A 21468-nucleotide genomic window follows, 5' to 3' on the forward strand; every position below is an offset into this window, starting at 1 on the left:
GGTGCTACTGGCCTCTAGTGGAAGATGGATGCCGTGGAAAACCCCACAGTGCCCAGGATGCCCCACAGCAATGAGCAATCCACCCAAATGCCCACTGTGTAGAGTGAGACCCAAGCTAGAAGCCAAGGAACAGAGAGGACCTGGGGACATGTTTCCAGAGCATACAGAACACTCCTGCAATGAACAATACCAAGACAGATGTCCCCACTGAGAATGGATAGAAGGTCTGAATAGATGTTTCTTTAAAGAAGATATAAAATGGCCAGTACACATGAAGAAGTCGTAAATGTCATTAGCCACCAAGGAAATATAAATCAAAACCACGGCGAGACACCATTTAACACCCACCGGGATGGCCTGGATGAAAAAGATGGACAACGGCAAGTGCCAGCGAGGATATGACGAAATCAGAACCCTCAGATACTGCTGGTGGGAATGTGAAATGGTGCAGCTGCCGTGGAAACCAGCGTGGAGGTTCCTCCAACAGTTAAACACAGAATTCCCATACAACCCGCAATTCCACTCCTGAATATAGACCGAAGAGAAATGAAAATACACTTCTACACATGAGCTTGTACATGAATGTTCAAAACAGCATTATTCACAGTAGCAAAAAAAAGTAGAAACAACAAAAATGTCCATCAACTGACAAATGGATAAAGCGCGGTCTACCTGTTCAATGAAATATCATTCAGCCATAGAGTGGGGTGAAGAACAGATATTTGCTATAATATGAATGAACCTTGGAGACATTATGCTAAGGGAAAAACGCCGGACACAAAAGACTGCATGTTATATGATTCCAATGACATGACATGTCCAGAACATTCAGACAAAACCACAGAGACACAACATAGATTAGTGGTTATCAGGGGTTGGGGGTCGGGGGGAATAGGAGATGACTGCTAATGGGTATGGGGTTTCTTATTGAGGTGATGAAAATGTTCTAAAATTAGATAGTGATGAAGGTTGCTCAGCTCTGTGAATACACTAAAAACCACTGAACTGTACAATTTCAAAGGGTAAAATTTTATGGTATGTGAATTATGCCTAATTAAGCCAATCTACACACACACGCACACACACACACACACACACACACACACACACACACACCCCAGCCCCTCCTGGAAAGTACCAAGCTCTCTCACAAGTCACTTTCATTTACTTTCCCTGTAATAATCCAGAAGCTGACTGAGAAAGGCAGTAATTCCTAGGTGAATTCAATGTGCACTTAATGTTTCTATAGAAGCTTGTACCACAAAGCTTGCTGGAAATCTCTCAGGCCTGGATGAGTGATTTTCTAGATTTTCCAAATCGTATTCTTCGAAAATGTCTACATCGTTTTGACATATATCCTTTACACGTTTCAATCCAAAATGTGGAAGGGAAAAATAAAACAGCGCTCACCATGTGTGGGTTCAGACTTCGCCTGCTCAGTAGCAGCACATTCTGGCACATGGGGGTGGTACAAGGGGTGGCCTCTATGCAAAGACCACACCCACCAGGCTGCTGGCAGAACTGAGGGAATTTTAGGTGGTCCATAATAAGCGTACATAGCTGCAACAAGAACTGTCCATGTTCTGCACCCCTCTGAACAGTAATGTAGGTAAAAATTTGGTTACGTGTATCTGAGCCTGAGACCTCATTTTACTTTACACATATCAAATAGCATTTTTGCTCAATTATTAATATACACTAAATTTTCTTACAACAAATTATTGTGTAAAACAAAGTAAAAGTGTACCCTGGTTCTTAAGACCTCCACTCTCGACTTTTTGTCATTTCAGAAAACTCCACGGCCATGTCAACATCCACACCCGCCCAGCCTGCCTCTGTGTCTCATTCATGGTGTTCCACATGGTCAGGAACGTCTACACCTGAACCTGTGTTCATTTATGACATCCCACATGGGCAGCCACATCCACACCTGCACCCAGATTCATTCAGGGTGTTCCACATGCACCTGAGGATTTCAGTATGCTTTACTGGTAGCCTGTGCTTACATACAGAAATACGTTTTATTGTAAGTTGCTTTTTTTCCTACTTGTAATACAGATGACGCATACTATTTCTTTTAGGTTGTGTTCTGTTAGGTATATTCTCTACAAATTTAATTTCAGAAGATGAAAGGAGACATTGCTATGAGGTCTGTTTTTAAAAAGGGTGCTGGGTCTGATGTAGGGACTATTATGCAGAGTCCTCTGTCATAGAAGGCCCTTTTCAATTCAATTTTCTTGGTTTTGTGGACACACTGGGGTCGTACTTTTCAACTACCTCTTCCATCTTCGGAGCTTCCCGGAGGTCTCCATCACCTCTTTCAACTGTGCTACTTCTTTCTTTCCAACTTTTCTCCTGGCAGGATGATTAGAGGCCCTTTGGCCATGTTGTTGATGGCTTAGGGAGGCACACAGGAAGCAAGAAGGCCACGGGGAAGCAAACCTGCCTTACCAGCAGCCGGTGCTGCCCTGTTGGGGTTCCTGAAGGACTGTGCTTGCCAGCAAGAAACTTGCAGGTGCTGCAGTCCACTTTCTACAAGAGATGTATTTCTATACTCTAACAAGGACTTAGGTAGGCAGCCCAGAGCGGGTGAAAAAGCTCAACCTTGACTCTTCCTAGCTTTTCACTCGACCATCTCAGACTGTTGCTCTGGTCCTCACTGCCACAAGATAACTGCAGCTCCTCCCACCACCACATCTGATTCCGAGCAGGAAGAAAGAAGAGCCTCTCCACATGGAACCCTCCACGTGGAACTCTGCCTATAGAGCTGTTACACGGCTACCTGCCTGAAAGCTGGGGGGGGGAAGATTGAACAGTGCTAATAGTTGTGTAATCCTCACTAACAGGAGAAAAAAATACAGGTACTGCTAGAAGTAAAAAGAGAAGATTACCATCAGCAGGCAATTGCAGTTCTGTCTCCCTCACCTCTTCCCTTGGTCCCAACACATCAGGATGGGGGTAAAGGCATAGTTCATGTGCACGCCAAGGTCATGTGCCATTACAAGGACACAGCTATAATTCTGCCCTTTCCTCTTAGGTAAAAATAAAGTAAAATTCTATGCTTTTAAACACCGTATTTCAAATAATAACAACAGTGAGAAAGTTGGCTACCATTACCTGCCGTCCATTTAATTAATTGTTCAACCTTGGTGCACATGTATGGCAGCACCAGAACTGTTAGCCCCACCTCTGTGGGAAACTACCAACTAGAACATGGAACTTGTGTGCGGTTCCCTTTGTCTTTGGTCTTACAGACTCGTTTCCAAAGTTCCCTAGGTCTGTGCCTTTCCCCATGCCTTTTACTGAGGTTGTATCATACACCTATAATGAGTTAGTCTCCTGTCAGTCTGCATCCCTTCCTGGGATCCCCTGACCTCCTAAATTATTTTTTAAAATTTGTATGCATTAAGGTTCACTCTCTGTGCTATAAAGTTCTATGGGTTTTGACCTATACACAATGTCACGTATCTATCATTACAACATCATACCGAATTGTTTCAGATTGCCCTACAATCTGTGCTCATTTCTTTTTAGCATTGAATAAAATCATTATCTATCTATTCACTCACTGAAGGCCATCTTGGTTACTTCTAGTTTTGGCAATTATGAATAAAGCTGCCATAAGCTCCACATGCAGGTTTCTGTGTAGACCTAAGTTTTTAACTCTTCTGGGTAAATACCAAGGAGCATAATTACTGTACCGTATGGGAAAAGTATGGTTAAGTTTGTAACAAACTGCCTAACTGTCTTCCAAAGGGGCTGTGCTATTTGCATTCCCACCATTTCCATTCAGTCTCAATGAATAAGTTCCTATTGTTCTACCTCGGTAAGTTTCAATGTCCAGTGGAAAGAACAAATGTCATGAAATAGGAGTCACCTGAGAAAAGGAAGGTTCCACACAAAAGGTAGAAAATCAACAAGGCATCGGCACAGTGACCGTGCCAGGCCCCTTCTCCACTTCACTCCCATGCCATGACTCGGTTCCTAATCTCTCTTAGCACAGATGAGAAACTGAGGCTCGGAGGTGCGAGGCAGGTGCTCATCATACCCAAGTGGTGATCATAGCAAGTTTCAGAAGCTTGTCCACTGACACCATTGTGTGTCGGTCACTTTCTAGATTTCATCAGGGAACTTGAAGAGTTAACCTGGAAATGAGTTTCAAATCAATTCCCCGTTGTTTTTTCCAGAGCGATTTTGCTAATGCATTTAGGAGAAGGCGGAAATGGCAGGCTCACATCCCCGATGAAAGATAAATTGCTTTATCCCATTTCCTGGCCTCTAAGCAGCAGGGCTCCGACAAGATCAGAGTGCTGACCGCGTCCTGCAGCACGTTTCAAGCTCAGCGCCCTGTTGAATAAATAGCCATGTTGCTGCAGCGGTGCAAGGTTGGGGGAAACAGATTCATATAAAACTTCCTTGAATTCAGAATAAACACTTCGACTTATACAGAGACCCAGCTGCCATTTATGGCAAAGCAAAATTAACTAACAGAACTTCATTTGGAGGCAAGAAAAAATGGTTATGGAAAGGCTCCTTTCCACCATGGGGATGCACCATGGAAACATACCTCAGAGAAAAGGCAGACTGAAGCCCTAAGACCAAGTGAGCTACGCCTCTGGTTTGCCGCTGCGGTGAAGGAAGTTGAGCAAGAGGACCTGGAGCGAGGTCCTCCCTAGCGCTAATATTCAGAGAGGCAGTCCTGGCCAAGGTGGCCAGTGTCTCTTGGCTCTATGTCCACAGATGCCAAGCTCAGACAGCCACTTTGCGGAGCAGAAAGCCAGGAGGGAGTGAGCACCCTAGCCCTGCAGGTGCCCAGAAAAGCCGCTCAACACAGAAGCCTTCCTGAGGGGATTCTGACACACACACACATCCATCTTCACTGCTGGCAAGAGTCAACAAGCTTCTAGAGACTCTATTCTTTAACATATGGTCCTTCCTAGTGCCAAACCATGCCCATTTCAATTCACTGATCCTACACACAGGCCCATACAAGGCAAACTAGAGAGTTTCACGCTGGCTTCTCTAGTGATTAAAAGAAACTGAAAATGTCAACACTCCTGTAAAACAAATACTAGGAGCAGATAGTCATCATGACTTCTTTGTAAGGAGGGAAAAAGCACCATATTCATTTGAAAGGTCCAGAATAGTTCCTTTACATTCAGGTCACGTCTTTGCAAGCCACATTAACTGCTGCATGGCTGGACAGAAATAACCTCTATGACTATTTTCAAGGATGTAATTAGGCACGTTAACACATAGAATTAATTCTGATTGTGAAGGTCAATGACCATTGCAGCACTTAGGAGACACAGGAACATAGAAGGAGGGAGATCTCTACCATGCAAGTTACATTATGGAAAGATTTTCTGTAAAAGAAATGTCAAACGTATACAAAAACAGCGAGAACAGTGTAATGACTGCACAAGCTCATCAGCACCCAGACAGCCTTGCGACATATACATCCCCTCCGACTGCTGCCACCACAATTCATTTAAGGCAAAACCCTGCCATCGTTGCATTTTCACATGTTAACTGTTCAGTACGCATTCTTATAAAATATGAACACAATACAATCAATAACACCATGGTCACAATACAGTTAATAGTTCTTCAGTATTAAACATTTAGCCGGTGTTCTTTGTCTTTTCTCTGTGTTTGCTAAACTCAGTTTGTTTGTTTGCATTGAGATCCACACACAGTCCAGTCCATACACTGCAGATAGCTACCGTTTCTCTGAGGGCTCTCTTGGTTTACAGGTCACCCTTCCAATTATTTTTTTCTTTGCAATTTTTTTTTTTTTTTGTGGAGGAACCAGGTCATTAGTTATGTAAATCTTCTCACACTCTGGAGTTTGCCAATTATATACCTTTGGTGTTGTTTATCATGTACTTCTATTTCCAGTATTTCTTATAAATTGTCAGTTAGATCTAGAAGCTTGTTCAGATCTAGTTACGCTTTTTATTTATTTACCTTGTTGCAAGACCACCTCACCTGGGAGCTAAAACTTCACGCTATCCCTTCGTGTAATCTCTTTCTCCTCCATCCCTATCTCCCAACATCTGTTGAGGTGAACCTCTAATGAAATACATTCTTTGTATTCACCCATTTTTCTATTTTTCTGTCTGAGCAGAGAGCCATCACACATCATACCATGTGCCTCAGCCTGGATGGGGCTCCTATTCTCTCCATCTACTGAATTCTGTTCACCCTCCAAAGCCCAATGGAGCACTGCCCATGGCACCCACCCCCATGTGAGGCTGATTCCCTGGTTAACAGCTGAGTGTACTCACATAACATTCATCAGATCCTGGCCTGTCCTTGACATCTCTGTCTGTGGGCACCTGGCCTTATTCTGCAACCAGACTGTAAGTTCTAGTCATTTTATTTAACCACACTTTAGGAATCCAGCTCAACCTGAGAGACACATAAATGCCCATAAATGTTGGATAATTGACCACACACATGTGTGCAGGCAGTAATATGCAAATATTGCTTTTCACAGCTACTTGCCAGGATGAAGTTTTCTTCTGTGGTTTGTACCAACACAAGAAAGAAAACATTACCTTTCCATTAGATAACCACAGAACCAACTGTATTCTAAAGACTCGGTTCCTTCCTTCCTGATGCACAACTAAGTCAGTGAGGTACCATAGGGCTTATTTGCAGACCTCTTTCCCTTAAATGCCTAACTCTCCAGGTATTGTAATTACTTTCCCACATCTACCCTAAAAAAAAAAAAAAAGTCCAAACTGCATAAGGGACAGCTCAAGGAGAGGTGGAAAAACTTATAGTAACTTCAGATACTGGAAAAGGCATAAAACTACCGATGTGTCTCTTTATCTGAGAAGCAAAGGAAAGAAAAGGATTCAACAAGTGTAATTCTGCCAAGTTTTGATATTTGAGGGAGGGGAAATTATACAGAGAAATCATGCTGGCTGTTGGGTCTTTCAAAGCATGGAGAAATGTAATATTCTATCTGAAATACATTTCATGGTCTACTTGCTTTAATAAATAAAAAATTGCATTTCAGAGTTATAGATGGTATCGATAAAATGAATGAATACTGTTACCAAGACTGTAACTGAAAAAGTTGTCTAAGTACTGAGATCAAATTTTCAACTAGGTAAAACAAGACCAGAAATACAGACTTATGGGAAAAGGAAACACATACGTGATAACACTTAAAATAAAAATTTGCATAGTTTATTTGCTTTCTATTTTTTCAAAGCATTTTGAAGTATTTTTTCCAAAGCAAAACAATGGTTCCCAACATTTTTGATATGAAAATATTATTTTAATATAAAAATTGCAAACTCTTACCTGATAGTCACCCTTTAGAATATAGAATTCAAAAAATGCCTAAATACTAAAAGTTATATTGTACAATGTCATATCTTTTAGATGAATTTGAATTAATCCAATTGTCTCTAGCACACTGAGAGAGAATAACAGATTCATACAGGAGACATTGAGTCCATGACAGATGCCAGCACAGAGATCTGAGGTGCCTTTCATAGTGCTAGAGGGCACGGAAGCAGCCTGAGTCTTCACACCTGGTATGGAGACACCCAGAGCAAAAAGGAGAAGGAAAAAACACATGTGAAAACAAAACCTACGAACTGCAAATTTAATACAAGTACTTCCAAGTCAGAGAGGAGCTGCAGCTGGGCCAGAAAGAACGTGAGGGGACACAAGGCTGGTCTCAAAGTTCCCAGCATTTGCTTCCTCACAGAAGGAGAGGGCCATTCTAGAGAGGGAACTGCCACCACAGGCTGAGGCAGGGAAGCCAGGAAGAAAGCCACAGAAGGTGCCAGAGGGGCCAGGTCATCAAGGCCCTGGCAAACCACTGCAAGGATGTTGGCTTTGGGCTTTTGTCCTGAGTGAGATGGAGCCATTGGAGATTTTTGAGCAGAGAAGGGGCCCAATTTAATGCTTTGGATAAAGCCCATCTGCTCATACTTTTGAGAGATGGTAGCGGGGGAGATAAGCATAGACACAACGTGACCTTTAAGGAAGCTACTAAGGTGATCTCGGTGAGATACAGGCGGCAACTTGAAGAAATGAACAAGGGCAGATGGCAAAAAGGGCTTGAATTCTGCATCTATTCTGAAGGTGTGGCCAACAGGGTTCTCTAGTAGAGCAGATGTAAGTGTGAGAGAAAGCACAATCAAGGTGATGAGGTTTATGGCCTATAGAACCAGAAGGAGTGAGTTTCAGTGAAATAAAGCAGAAAAGGCTGTGGATGAAGCAGATGTGAAGCAATCTATGGGTCATCCGGGTGGACCCATTGAGGAGGCAGATGTGGTGTTCAGAGCAGAGATCTGGGCTGGAGTTACAGACTTGGGGGTCATGGGATGTAGATGGTACCAAAACTTATGAGACTACGAGATCACTAAGGGATTGAGTACAGAGAGAAAGAAGGTTCTAGAATGGGCGAAATAACAGCCTCTTTGAACTGGTATAAACCCAGTGGAGAATGAAGACCCGATGATGTAGGGAAGATGAGGTCGAACAGCTGGGCAATGTCCTAGAGTAGGAAGAGTGGGTATTAGGGCCCAGGTGAAGGGACTGGCATGAGGAAAAACCTTGCAGTGACAGGCAGGAAGGCAGGTGTATGGTGCAAAGTGCAGTGGACGAGCAGGAGGCACTCTTATAACAGATTCAATTCTCTTTGTAGAGGAGGAATCAGGGTCATTTATAGGCGAGAGTGAGAATGAAGAAGTGGCTTGGGGGCTGAGGACAGAAGAAAGAGGTGAGCTGCCATGAGGGAGGGAGGGGTGCTGGACAGCCTGTGAAGGTAGAGCACTACTGCCCGGGGCATTGAGGGCCCACTGAGGCTTAAGGTCACAAATTTAAAATAAAAACAGTCTGCCTGGTAGTATATTTTGTATAGCTTTATTGAGACTTGACTGATACACATAACTTCCATCTTCATTTACCCAGGTACAAGCACGGACTAGGCAGAGAGATAGAGACAATTAGTGTTCCGGTTTTGCCACACTGGTGCAATGAAGCCAGAGGATCTTCTAGTTGAGTCATACACAAAAGTGATACCTGACTGAATACTGGATAAGAAGGAAAGAGAGGACATCACGGGAGTGAGGGAGGGGGAAAAATAATGGTAAGATCAAGAGATTCATTCCATTATTTCCCCGAAGATTAAATGAAAAGTAAATGAATCAAGCAGGAGCTCAAAAGATTTTTAAAGAAGAAATAAACTATAGGAAATAGAGACAAAAGCAGAAATGAACGAATTAGACATTGGAAAGCCTTAAGTAGAACTTATTAGACATTGGAAAGCCTTAACTTAAGTAGAACTTAAGTTAGAAACAAGTTCCAGGAAACAAAAACAATAAAAGAGATCCATTGGCTAACCTAATCAAGAAGAAAAAGAGAGCTAGGATAAATATTCAAATTAAGAAATGAAAGTGGAAAAATAGTCTTGAAAGAAGAAAAGTGTTAAAATTATATGCAATTACTTTGTGTAACTATACAATTGCTTGAATGCCTGGGTAAAAAGGGTAATTTCCAGAGAATATATAACTTATCGAACAGCAATTTCCATGGAAGAGAGAAAGTTGCCAAAGAGCTTCTCTCCGCAAAAGCACCAGACTGAGATGGCTTCCAAGGGGGTTCTACCAAATCTTCACCGAATGAATCATTCCAACACTGACGTCCAAGGTATAGAAAGAGGGCAGATTTCAAGTTCTTTTTATGAGGAGAACAAAGCATTAATACCAAAATCCAACAGACACTAAATAGAAGGAAAACTAAAGATTAATATTACTTACAAGTACCAATGTAAAAGTTCTTAAAATGGCATCAAATATTCCCACTCCTTATATGTAGGCTGTGCATAGCAACATGGTTCCAAAGAGTACAGATTGGACAGTGGGGAGGGGGAAGTAACCACAGAGTGGAGAAACCAGACCAACGAGCCAGGTGATCAAGGTCCACAGCCACAGTGGTGAGTCATAGTGACAGCATGCACCCTTGATACGATCTGATGAGAAGGGCACTTCGCCTCTGCGGTCATCCTACCAAAAACTCATAACCCCAGTATAACCACGAGAAAATCATCAGACAAATCCCAGTAAAGGGGCAGTCTACAAAATACCCAACCAGTCCTCCTCAAAGCTGTCAGAGTTACCCAAAATGAGGAAACTGAGAGACTGTTAGAACCAAGAAGAGCCTAAGGAGTAATGATGACTAAATGCCATGTGGGATGCTGGAACTGAAAAATGACATTAGGTAAAAACTAAGAAAATCTGAATAAAGTATGCACTGTATTAAATAATAATATATCAACATTGTCTCATTAATTATAATAAATGTACCCTCAAAATGTAAGGTGTTAATAATGAGAAAGTGGGTGTAGGGTATGTAAGAATTCTGTACTATCTTCATAATTTTTCTTTTAATCTAAAACTATTCTAAAAACATCTATAAAATAATTGTCAAATAGCTAATTAAAGTACATGTCACATCTGAAATACACAATGAGGTCAATCTATGTGAATGAACATGGAAAGACTACCAGGACATATTATATATAAATATCAAATTTTAGGAAGGAAGGAAGGGAGGGAGAGAGAGAGAGGGGTATTAAAGAGAATCCAGCATCATATTAAAAGAGTGAAATCATGACTGACTGACTGGGGTTTATGACAGGAATGCAGAGAGAAGGTTGCAGAAGACTAAATATGGGAAAATTCATTAATATATTGCCTCATAATATAAAATCCAAATAAAAATGTCATGATCATCTCCATGGACACTGAAGAAGCACGTGATATATTCAACATTTATTCTTGATTTCAAAAGCACTCAATAAAACAAATTAATGGGTTTTCTAATATGATACATGCACACATACACATTCACACACATGCTAAAGTACCCATTTTAGCTCAAAATTCAGTATAATATTGAACAGTGAAATTATAAGAGGCATGTTCACCAAAAGTTAACGAGACAGGGACATTTACTATCACCACTACTATTTAATATTGTCCTGGAGATATTGGAAAATGCAATTAGACAAGGGAAAGAAATCAGAAGTATAAAAAAAACTCAACAAGGAAGAATTAAAACAATAATTACTTGCAGATTTTTATGCAATTATGTAATTAAGTAGTGTGAATTTTGGTTCATCTCAATATAAAAAGGTAGTATGAATGGCCAGGAAAATCCAAACAAAGAGCAATAAAAGGAAATGGACCTGATCATGTATTAAAACATGCTATAAAGCCCCAATAATTAGTGTAGTGCCAAAAAATGAAAGGCAAGTAAGTAGACCAATGATACAGAACAGAAATTCCAGAAATTGACCCAAATGCGTATAGGAATCTAACGTATTTTTATAGCAATGTCTCCAATCGGTGGAGTAAAGACAGAGATTTTAATAAATGGCATGAGGACCACCAAAATAGAAAAACAAAGTTGGATCCATACTTGACACCATACTAAAAAAAATCCAAATGGGTCAAAGTTTTAAGTGTAAATAAAAGTACTAGGAAAAATGCGTAATTCCTTTATAATCTTGGAATAAGAAAGCCTTTTAAAACTATGACTCAAAATTCAGAAGCCAAAAAATACTAAAATTCAACCACATTTTAAAAATGAAAAAAAGAAAGTCAAGACAATGACAATCTGAGGAAAAGTACTTGCAACTCAAATCGCCAGGGCTAATCTCCCTAGTTACAAAGAGTTCCCAGAAACCATTAAAAGATTAGCAACCCAATAAAAAATGGGCAAAAATTAAATATGAATAACTTAAACAAATGAGAAAGTGCTCAATCTCACTTGTAAGACAAATGCAGTTTAAATAGCTGTTTTCGATTCTCAGACTGGCAAACGCAAAACACGACGCAAAATACAGAAACCGCTCCCCTAGGGGAATTTCTACAGAGAGCCACTTGTAACTGCTTGTGGGCGCCAAACAGAACACAATAGTAACTTTGAGCAAAAATTGTCAAAAAGCATTTGTCCCTGACTCAGCCTCTGAGAACCTGAAATCCATATACCAAGTTCATTAACTGCAGCATTGTGTGAAATAGCAAAAAAGTGAAAAGAACCCAAGTATCCACCAATGACTAGCGAGCTATGATATATCCACGCAAACGATTATTGTGTGACTAAACTAAGAATAAAAATGCTTTTTAATGATATGGAATTATCTCCAAAATACAATGGGGAAAAAAGGTATAGAATAGTATTTGTAGTGTGCTACTTTTTATATAAAACAGGAGAAAAATAGGAATATTGCAGTTTGCTTGTATTTGCTTCAAGACCCTGAGAGATACACATGAGATTCTGATGAAGTGACCGCCCATGGGGCACAGGACAAGCATGTGGTGACAGGGTCAGTGCGAGAATTCTCAACTAACATCATAGGTTGAAAATATCATAAGTCAAAAATGCATTTAATACAGCTAACCTACCAAATGTCATAGCTTAGCCCACCCTACTTTAAACGTGCTTAGAAATTAGCCTACATTTGAGTTTCATCTCAATAGTAATTGCCTTTCTCTTCTTTTCATCAGAAGCAGGAGACACATAGGCTTTTTGTAGACATGATATGATGTGAAAACACAATATCCAAAAAATGCTGGCATATACATTGCAGAGTATCAGTGGTTTACCCTCCTTCTCCCAGGCTGACTGGGAACTGAGGCTCACTGCCGCTGCCCAGCATCACGAGACAGTTTCGTACTGCATATCATTAGCCCTGGAAAAGATCAAAATTCAAAGTATGGTTTCTACTGAATGCACACTGCTTTCACACCATCATAAAGTTGTAAGTTGAACCATCTTAAGGGATCGTCTGTATTTTGATTTTGAACCATAAAGATGTTTTCTATTACAAACTAAAACACAGAAGAAAGAAAGTGAAAAGAAAGGGGATGAAGAGAAGGGGGAGAGAAAGGAACTCAGTCTGGCTCCTGGCAAGAAAAGACTGAAAATGTGGAAGAATTCAGTACAAATGTGGAACTAAGGTTTGGGCTTGGCATAAGCACTGAATGGGGAATCTTCAACAGCAGGAAAATAATATAATCCAATGTTTTATATGTAGAACGGTTGAGAAATAATCTGCAGTATTCAGAAAAGATTTGTTTTAAAAGTAAATGTTTTAAATTTCCTACATAGTATATAAAAGAATACAAAATTATAATACACTTTTACTAGCAGCCCAGCTTTCCAAGCCCAGGGATCTGAAATGCTGCTGTTTGAAACCATTCTCATGTGAACGAACAAAGATCACGTCTGTCTCCTGGAACAAAGGTGCCAGCCACATTCCACAAAGGTTAGTATTAAGGAAATCTTGGGAGATCTCTGCAATTGAGATGCTGTAAACCTCTATGCATCTCTGCTTTGCCAGATGAGCTAAGCGATAATACTCTCTCTGTTTTGGGTTTTGCACAAACACATACACACACACTCTCTCTCTCTCTCTCTCTCTCTCTCTCTCACACACACACACACACACACTTCATTAAGGACCCTGGCAGAGAGGCTGCCCCACTCACGGGATCCATGGCCATCTCTCCCACAGGGCCTGAGAGAGCTCAGGTGGCACAGACTCCAGGATCAGCTTTTCTGGACTCTCCAGGGCCCCAGGGATGGCCACACCTTTAAGAGGCAAAGTGCGCTGCTAACCTAGAAGCACAGGATCCCCAGAAAACCTCCAGGTGAGCCACACTCACGCCAGACTGACCAGGTAAGGATCTCCGAAAGAGAAAGACCCAGGGTGGTCACCGGCTGGCAGTCTCCTGGTAAGCAGGCTCACAGGTGACAGCAGGGCTGTGGTAACTGGGCAATTCCACTCCCTGTAGTTAGAGACTAGAGAGGCCTGTTATGGCCACAGCCCTGTTAGAGAGTGATGTCTAAATTTTATCAGGTTAAAAGAAAGCACGGTGAAGGAAAGCATGTATATTATCAGTCGTTTATACAAGAAAGGGGAGATATAAACATGCATGCTTATATTTTAAAAACACACAATAGAAGGATACGTCAAACACTAAAAAGGAAGTGTTTTATGAAGGAAGGTGGAAATAGGAAGGAGAAGAGATCCTGGACATCTCTGAATGTGCCTTATTTGGCTTTTGAAATGTGCAATTATCTTATGTAATTACAAAACAAAGTAGAAGTTTAAAACAGCAACCATTGAAAAATAAAAAATGAAATGAAGGAACTTAGGTGTAGGTTTGGTGGCATAACCACACCGAAAGGATTTCAAAGGGCTTCAAAACATGTTATTTGACTATATCTCCCTGGTGGGATATATCCCATGGACGCTATAGGCCAAAAATCTAAATTCTAAGTACCTCAGAAATTATCTTATTTGTGACAGAGTGGGTATCGCTGTTCTGATACCATTGGAGGTGTACTGTGAAACAGCAAATGAACAAGTATGTTGGTGTCATTGAAAACTGGGATTTGGGGCATGGGAACAGGAAGACACAGATCCAAGATCTAAAAGGTCCTGAAATTGAACTGGAAGTATCAGAAAGAACTAATTTAGATATTTCTCTTTGCTCGACAATCTGTTAGGTGTAACTTGCACATTGTAAAATGTACTCATCTAAGTGTACAGCTAATGAGTTTTGGCAAACATATACACTTACGTACCTACCATCACTCGAGAAATAGAACATACCCATCATTCAATAAAGTCCCCTCATCATCTGTGAAGTCACTCTCCACTCTACCTTTGACCCTCAAAACCACTGACTTGCTTCCAGTTGCTGTAGGATTGATTAGCTTTCACTTTTCTAGAACTTCCTGTACATGAAGTCATGAGGTAGGTACTCTCGTACGTGACTTCTTTCACTCATGTTTCTGAGATTCATCTGAGTTGTTCCATGAATGAGCAGCCTGCTAGTTTTTATTGCTAAATAGTATTTCATTGTATTAACTCATGTAGATATATATATTTAAAGTTTAAAATGTATTATATATTCTAGGTATGTCCACTGAAAAGACACAGAATGACCAACCCAGTGACACTTGATGTTCCAGGTGTCTAGTTAGTATACTTCTCGGAGTCTGAAGATGGCCCAGGTCTCCCAAAACACACTGAATAGATTCAGAAGCCAGCATAAAGAGGTTCTCAAGGCCCCCAAATGGGACAATTTGACCAATAAGAATAGCTATGACGGATTTAAAAAATAAATATTAAAATTTTGAGTTCAAATATTTTTAAAAACTCTCAACAATTCTTTTTGGAAGTTGCTAAGGAGCAAACTCACTATTCTAGAAATTGGTAAATAAAAAGGAAAGAATCAAAAATTTATACCACCTCTGCTATGAACTGTAACTCAAGGTAACAGCAAGTTAAGGAGGGGAAGTTTCACATATTAGGTAAATTCCAGCTAATAAATGGAAAAGGAATGATAGAATGAGAACATTTGCAACAGTTAAGAATTAACTGATCTATGTAATGATTATCAATAGCTGTCAACATCCCCAAAACATAGACAAGTGAACACACACAGACTTCTTGTATGGAAGGGTACCACTATAATGTAGTCTTAAAAAAAAAAAAAAAGACCTAGGAGCTCGTTCAGGTTCTCATAAACAACCAATTTATAAGAAATACAAAGACACATGTAAGTGCTGCTCTGAGGTGCAACAGTACAGCCCGGAAACCCCACAGAACAAAGAGCATGGTCATTTCAAGGAGGGGTCACCACCAACTGTGTAGCCCAGCAAACTTCATGGCCACATGATTCTTGGAGATGATGTTGAAGGGTAGCGGAACATGCCACCCAAAAATACGCCGCTTTGATGTAAAGATTATTTTGAGCCGAAGGCAACTGAGAAGAAGCAGATACATGAAAAGCTCGGCTGTCCCTGCTTTGCCCAGGAGGCCCAGCCCTTTCCCCAGGTCTGCCTTCACCTTGTGACTGAGGTGAAGCGTCAGGGCCGCCCAGCTCCACTTTTGCATGGTTTTAGTTATACCTAGCCCTTTCCCAAAGGGCAACCAGCAAAGTTCCAGGAAAAATCCCCCATGAGACATTTTCCCTTCAAAACTGCTGGGTGAGCTCCAGCCTTTGGGATAAACACAAGTGCAAGCTCCCTGAGACAGCGAGGATGGGGACAGTTCCTCCAGAAACAGGGCCTAGATTAGTAGCCTGCAGGGGTTTGGGGTGGGGACATGCTCCCTGAGAACAGGGGTCAGTGAAGGATGAGAGACCAGTCCTCATGCCTACAGGGTACACTCTCATATCCTGCTTCAGGAAACGTGTATTCTCACAGAGATAATAATGTTCCCCAAGCAGAAAAACAGAGGAAAACAAATTACAAATGTGTGATGATAAACACTTACATTTCAGTGCATATCTTTAGTCTTTTATCAAAATGACACATAACTTTGTGTTTATAAAATTGCTGTCATAGTACATTGTTTATAATTGGTTATTTCACTTCTTATAGCATAAGACATAGAAGAATTAGCATCCTAACAACAAAGTAATTTCACCAAACCCCTAATACTATGATTCTGCTTTACCCCAAATATTCCCAAGAACATCTTTGTTCTGGAATTTTTTGTGACAATATTCTATTAATTTCTTACTTTAAATTCCTACAAGTGGAGATTGTGATTGAAAACAAAATATTTGAAGATTTTTATCAACACCATCTTGTTTTCCAATATAGATATAAGGATTGGCATTCTTATCAGCAGTGGGTTTTAAATTTTTGTACATAAGAATGGAGACAAATGAGATCTTTTAAAATTTACACTTCTCATTTCCATTTATTTAGAGTACAGTATCGCTTTTCTTTATGGTAGTGGATCATCTCTGCAAGCTTTATAATTAACTTTCTGCTAAGGCGTTCATCCTGTTGATTCTGCTTTGTAAGAAAGCTGCATATAGAAAGGCCATATCTTTGGTCTTCTGACGATTTTTTTCTAGTTTCTCATTTGCGGCTAATTTTTTCCATGGTGATTTCTGATGTACAGTTTTAATGCTCAGATAGTAGAAGTTTTTCCTTTTCTACACTTCCTTCAGATCCTTCAGTAAAATGCATCCTCTTTGCTGTGAAGGCATCACTACCAAGTCAACTGAGCACTATTTGCTATTCAATTTGGCCAATCCATCAATTGCCTACCCTATGTGCTAGTGCAGCGATTCCCAAATACTTCCATGATGCGCACATGGATGATGGAAACATCTGCAGAGAACGTGGGCGTGAGCGGTCAGGCTGTCCCAGACCCGCGGAAGGCTGAGGAGCTAAATGTCTCTCCACCAGCTCAGAATTGTTATTACTGGTTCTAGGTAATATGTCGCATCCATTTTAATATACAATGAAAAACATCAAGTCAATTCCACTTAGAAGAGTCTATCTAGGAGATCTTGGGGGACCAGAGGACTCTGTGGAATCTCCAAAAGCCTTGCAGAGGAAATGGGGGGCGGGGAGGTGTTAATCCACTTCAAGCTCTCCTCATCTGGGACTTGAGGAGTCTCAGTACCCGTGTCCACCCTCCATCCTGTCGCCTTACCTGGCCCTGGCCCCTTAAAAGCTGCTATGAGAAGAACACTGCTTGTGCTTCCAACATCAACTAATGACACATCAGCTAGCCCTCAGCCATTTGTAAATTCACACGCAGTAAATACAGATTCTAAAGAATCGGCATTCCTGCTAGCTTCCTGAATAACAGAAAAAGTCCAAGTGAAAAAGACCAAGGAATTGGGAAAGGTTAAAAATGAGAAGTTAATCATTTATAGCAACACTAAAAGCTCCATTTCCACAAACAATATATTCATCTTTTGACAATGTCCCATTTGGGACTCGTAAAACCACAAAGACAAGACTGACCAAATGCAGCCCGTCGGTGCTATTCTCCACTGTTCTGCCTTTCTTATGTAGTGCGCTATGGGAAGGGCCACTTCCCCGGACTGCTTCGCAGTATTAGATGGCATACAAGGAAAAAGCAATGATTCTTCTCCAAGGATAATGACATGAGCTTTGGAAGACAAAGAACTAGGAAACTACAAGCAAAACATCTATCCTATTACGCACAACTCGATCCCTGAAAAGGTCACAATCACTGAGATTCGTTCATTCTTCATTAAGCTATGATTACAATCCATGCCAGAAACACTAGAGATAATTAAAAAGCCAATTTCCTTCCAAGCATCAGTTTCCTGTGGTCATTTCTGCTTTTCCCAAAATACATTTTCAACCTAAGCTAATTGTTTCTGCAAACTCTTCTGTGAGAATCTTTCAAAATGTAAATGCTATTGCTATGCTATCACCACAGAGTTTTTAAGTCTCCCTCTTCCTCTAGCTCCTTCCTTCCAAACCTTCTCCAGGTAGACAAGCCCACACCTCCCAGCCTCCTCCTCAGAAACTTGTACCATCTCACTTCATAAATGCATTAAGGTTTAGGTTCGGACACATAAAAATACCAATATTGGAAGATTTTCGACTTGCACAATGACGATTTTATGATTCAACCTAATATTTCAGATGTTCTTCATTTCCTTTAAGCCCAAGTCAAGGACTATATTTTATTTATTTATTTTTAACCACAAAGCTGTGCCCAGTACCTGTTCAAGTGTGAAACTCAAAGGTTTGTTGGAAAAAAAATTTGTTGGCATCATTAAAGACACTATTAAGAGGTTAGAATTGATAGAACTTTTTAAAAAGTAAATATGCATAGCAGTGGCATTGTAAAAGTAGGAAAGCTCACCTGTGCCACCTGACAGGTTGTCACAGCCACTGGCAATGGTTCTGCCTCTTCACTTCTGCTGTGACAAGGAAACTGCTAATCATAAGTACATCTTCTTGATCTCTCACACTCAAGCATTAGTTGATAGAAGGGGTTCATAAAAAATGAACAAAATGTTCTCAGACAAATGCTTCCTGTCCGACCCATAGCTTGTTTAGTGACGTGTCTCCAAATGATGCTAGAGGAACAGGAAGGCAAGTCAAAACTATACAGCATGGACTGCGGTTACCATGGACATCGAGTTTCTCGACCTGTTTGACGGGGGATACAGGTACATGTGGAGCCAGAGGTAAACTGGAACATTCATTCACTAAGGTGCAAGATCCTACCCGGGATTTGGCATTTCATATGAAGACTCCACATGGAATCCGGACAGCAAAGAATTTGAACAGCCAGACAAGCTTTAAAGCTCCCCTCACTGAAATGTACTGTGCGTGCACATGTGTGTGTGCATGTGCACATGTGTATGCATGCGAGCACGTGTGTGTGTGGTTCTACAATGGTTTAGCAGGTTAAGGGAGAAAGAAGAAATCGTCGGATGGTGATATTACTCAGAGCTGAGACTTACTGGAGCATGGCTCTGACAGTGTTGTCCTGAGCACTTTATACCCAAGGGATCCTCACAGCAGCCCCATGGGCTTGGAGCCACTGTCACCCACATTGTGGAGAGTTTTCATGACTTGCCCATGCTCGTGCGGCTGTTGAGTGACAAAGTGACAAGCTAGAATTTGAATCCAGGTGTTCTGCTCTTGTTATGTTCCTCATCATCACACAGTGATCTCGTACTTCGCAGCTAAGAAGATGCAGTTAAATTAGGAAATGATTCAGGCAATCATGTTGGTGATAGCGGTTCTCAGTTTCCACCACAGATCGACTCCATCACAGTCCTCAAACATGATACACAGCAGGTTCACTGGGGCTCGGGAAAGACAACCATTGTTGAGCTCCGAGAGGTTATGAGTGGTTAATGTACAGCCATGCTGAGCAATGAAAAATTAGACAACCTTCCAGCCATAAAAGGGTAGTGATAATAGGGATTTGAACCTTTAAATCTTCCTCTCACTTAAGGAGGAAGCATGTCTCTTTTTTAAGTCCTCTTCATAGGGCAGAGGCACTAGGTTTGAGGCAGCATTTCCCTGACCCTCTCCTCCATTGCACACCCAGGCCTGGATTAAGGGGTCAGGCTGAGCTCTGAGGAGTAGCATACAGTGTATGCTACTCATTCTGTCCTTTGGGCACAGGTCACTGATTTCATGACTGGTAAAATCTTCATCACCATCTCAATATGACAAAGCACCAAATTAAATAATAGCTTTTGTGTTTTTGAAAACTGAAGCAAAGGTTAGGAATTCCCTTCAGGTACACTGTGCTTCAAATAAAACCCAAATAGACATTTCTCATGATCTCTCACCAGTCAATCTCATTTTAAAAAACTCATTTAAATAACACCAGAAAGGCAACTGAGCAAACATCTTGAGACTGTCTCACCTAGGTATGTCAAGTAACGGCTGCCTGAACTCTGCCCATCCCCAGTGGACAACCAGGGAGGCCATGCGGTAAACTGTTCTCCCAGATCTAAACACATCAGTCTCCTACAAGGATCAGAATAGCTAAAAACAAGACTTTTGAGTCCAATTAGTAGTAAGAGCTTCAGAATCAAAATATGGTTTAAAACCGGCCCCTACCTGAGGCTGTCCCCTCTAGTTGATCTTGAACAAGCCTGATGACATCAGATACATCAACCTGATGATCGCTTTCTTCCGTTTTGGCTTCATTGGATCTCCTCAGGGAAGAACAATCATTGCTTCCAGTTTTCTTGCACAGGATAAATCTCCAACAGTCAAACATGAGTCTGTAGTGTGAAAACCAGATTTTAAAAGGAAAATGAGGTCATACTGCCAAATGACATTAGAGTTGTTTCTTTGAACAAAGCCCAAATAACTAGATACAGCCTTTACCATTGTTTATTTTGAAACAGACCTAGTGTGTTTAAAATTAAATTCATTCTTCTTCAGTGAATTTCTACTGTATTGATGTTCAGTTAAACAAGCAACCTTTTTTTTTAAAATAATATTGAAATGAAATAAAGGGTTGCATAAGCAAAAATATTATTTACTTCTGCTGCTTAAGAGAAAGAAAAACCTAGATTTTCCCTTTGACATTCAGGCTCTTGTTTCAAGGATATAAAAGCTCCGGTTCTCCTGGTGTCAATGGCACAGTCTTATCCACTGAATTGGCTAACTCTCAAAACCATTGCTGATGGCTTATTCGGATTACTTAAGAACACTTTAAATCCTCTAAGTAAAGAATGTCCTCCGAGTTCCAGAGCAAACATTAAAGTCTTATTCCTCCAGCGAAATTTGGCAAAGAAACTTAAATCAAGTTTTTTGAAAGCAACCTTGAATTTAAACAGACAACTAGTAACTATATCTTACACAGAAGCCAACTGAAATCATTTGCTGGGCAAACATTTCATCTTCATTAGGTAATTACTAACTACACTTCTTTGTATTTAGTCTTTTAGCATATTTATGGTTCATTATTCTTTCCCCTTTTGGCTTAATATCTGGCAGGGCCCCTTCTTTAAGAGTAAAGCTGTATATACTTTGACTTGAATAAATTTGACTTGTGGCTCCACAAGCAATCTCACTTTTTCATTTTAAGGCTTGCATTATGCTTTATCCATTTCAGGTTTGCTTTTGTTCCTGCCTCAAGTGGCAGCCCAA

The 21468-nt window shown here is 40.7% G+C and overlaps 1 protein-coding gene across 2 annotated transcripts in view; it reads right to left on the bottom strand.

Annotated features, from left to right (window-relative positions):
* MCF2L (MCF.2 cell line derived transforming sequence like) overlaps nucleotides 1-20560 on the bottom strand; it is a 155613-nt gene extending 135053 nt beyond the window's left edge. Inside the window, exon 1 of one of the 2 annotated variants that reach the window (XM_039878787.1) lies at nucleotides 20428-20560. The gene's annotated coding sequence lies outside the window, so the exon portion shown is untranslated. The remainder of the gene's footprint in view (nucleotides 1-20427) is intronic. The other variant, XM_039878790.1, reaches the window with a different exon arrangement.
* Between the last annotated feature and the right edge of the window lie 908 nt (nucleotides 20561-21468).

The sequence above is a fragment of the Pteropus medius genome, unplaced genomic scaffold (assembly GCF_902729225.1).
Source record: "Pteropus medius unplaced genomic scaffold, Ma_sr-lr_union100, whole genome shotgun sequence".
In the NCBI taxonomy this organism is placed as follows: Eukaryota; Metazoa; Chordata; class Mammalia; order Chiroptera; family Pteropodidae; genus Pteropus; species Pteropus medius.